A 2,722-nucleotide genomic window follows, 5' to 3' on the forward strand; every position below is an offset into this window, starting at 1 on the left:
CTTCACCTGAAGTACAATAAAATATTAAAAAAAAAAAAAGAAGGAACTTCTGTACTTCAGCTCAAGCCTCTTTCCTTCAAGACAGAGCAAAATGCTAATAAATTTTTACTCTGACTTTTTTCTTTCAACATTCTTAATCAGCACCAGGAAATACCCAATATTTTTCTTGGGATAGATCAACTCAGATATACTTTCCAGGAGTAGTATTTTCCTCATATTATATACCAAAAAAACCCACTGCTGTCGAGTTGATTCCGACTCATAGTGACTTGTCATGGATCGAATTTTATCCCCCAAAAATATGTGTATCACTTTGGCTAGGCCGTGATTCCCAGTATTGTGTGATTGTCCACCATTTTGTCATCTGATGCAATTTTCCTATGTGTTGGAAATCCTCTCTCTATGACATTGATGAGATAGGATTAGCGACAGTTATGTTAATGCAGTAGGACTCAATCTACAAGATTGGATTGTGTCTTGAGCCAATCTCTTTTGATATATAAAAGAGAGAAGCAAGCGGAGAGACATGGGGACCTCATACCACCAAGAAAGCAATGCTGCTTTTTGCCTCAGGTTTGTGTTAAGATGCTATAGCTCCTGCAAGCACCACTTCATCCCTCAACAATGCCCAGAGGCCAAAAAAGGAAAGATCACACCCCTTGGTCCCTTTTTAAGAGTCTGAAACCATCCCATAGACTTGCCTTCTTAGAAACCTCTGGTAGACCTCCCTTCACATCTCATTAACTGTAATTGTATCACAAATCAATACCTAAACCACAGAACTAGGAGAAGGTGTGGGATTACCAATGCTGGCTTAAACTAATCAAGATTCAGCCTCTGGGGCTAGGAGAAGCCCATCCCTCAGATCCCCAAAGCACACAGCTGCTCCTATTAGCAAGGAAGACAGGGGAATGGGTGTGAGGTAAGCAACCTACAGGACCTGCCAAGAATAATATAAAACCCCTCCTCCAAAGAAAATAAAAATATTAATAATTGGTGAGTTTAGAATACGTGGCAAGCTGCACTTTAGAAGCTTATAGTCAAGAGCTGGCTAACTTTTTCTGTAAAAGGCCAGATAAACATTTTAGGTTTTGAAGGTCATTTGATCTCTCTTGCAATTACTCAACTCTGTTATTGAAGCTCGAAAGCAACCACAGATAGACATAAAAAAAAGGCCATAACTGTGTGCCAATAAAACTTTATTTACAAAAAGGTTAGACCCAGATAGAATGAGAGAAAATTGTAGAACAAAACTCAAAATCTTAAAAAAAGGCCAGACTTAATGGACCGGCAGAGACCTGGGGAACCCCTGAGACTATCACCCTGAGATACCCTTTGAACTGAACTTTGAACTGAAACTACTCCTGGAGGTTCCCTTTCAACTAAATAAAAGATTAGCTTATAAAATAAACAATATCACTCGTGAGTACTGTGGTCCTTTTATTTAAAAAAAAAAAAAAAAACTATTTGAGACCAGTCAACATTTACCCTAAAGCAAAGATGAGAAGTTGCGGGGGTGGGGCAGGGAAGCAAGAATAATGGAAACAGAACAATCAGAATGAAAAAATGAGAATGTTGACACAACGTGGAAAATGTAGCTGATATCACTGAATAATATGTGTAGAAATTATTATATGGGAACCTAATTTGCTGTGTAAACTTTCACCAAAATCCCAATAAAATATTAAAAAAAAAAAAAAAAAGGTTGGAGTTTGTGAACCCCTGGTCTAGTGGAAAGATAAGCGTGCAAACCAAGATCTAACATTGACCTGCAGACATGTTTTGTTTGGTATGCCCTGGGTTTAATAAAGACTTGCACTTTCCAATCAACCACAGTCTTCACCATTCCCTATTGTCTTATGCCATGCCAACTCACATTTACTGCCATGATTTCTTAGTAAGGGTAAAGGCTGTCTCACCCAGGGTACCAGGAACCATTCACTTGCTTATTTGTGGCATCTTTGTTGTTGTTGTTAGCTGTTGTTGAGTCAGCCCCCGATTCTTGGCAACCCCACGCACAACAGAGTGAAATGCTACCCAGCCCTGCGCCATTCCCATAATTGGTTGTCTTAGTCTAGAAGCCCCGCGGAAACCTGTTCAGCATCATAGCAACATGCAAGCCTCCACTGACAGATGGGTTACGGCTGTGCATGAGGTGATTGGCTAGGAATCGAACCCAGGTCTCCTGCATGGAAGGCAAGAATTCTATCACTGAACCACCAATGCCCGCAAGGCATCTTTAGAGATAGGCATTTTGATACATAAATTTCATTAACAAATACCATGTGATGAAACTGTTCTACTGTGCTCCTTGTTATATTTTGGGGACACACACACACACACACACACACTCACAATTTAACGAAATTATCTGGACCCCGATAGCCTCTTCATCCAGTCCAGAGGAACCTTGTGGTAATCCCTTCTCGGGAGTGATCAATGGCGCTGAGCGGTCCCCATAGCGGAGCTCCGCGGTAACCCAATCTCTGCATTCTGCTGACAAGCCACACTCCCGCGGTTTATGAGCTCAGTGGAATCCCTCAATGGAATTATACCCTTTTATTGAGTCCTGAACCATATATTATCATGAATACTAAACCAATTCAAATGGTCCATCCCCTCTGACTTACCATTAAACAAAGCCTTCAGCAATTACCCTCCTCTTCAAAGAATGTGTTTTCTTTGGCATTGACCACTGCTGAAACCTGACAGGTCTGGGCAA

The sequence above is a fragment of the Trichechus manatus genome, unplaced genomic scaffold, assembly GCF_000243295.1.
Source record: "Trichechus manatus latirostris isolate Lorelei unplaced genomic scaffold, TriManLat1.0 scaffold00011, whole genome shotgun sequence".
Taxonomy (NCBI): domain Eukaryota; kingdom Metazoa; phylum Chordata; class Mammalia; order Sirenia; family Trichechidae; genus Trichechus; species Trichechus manatus.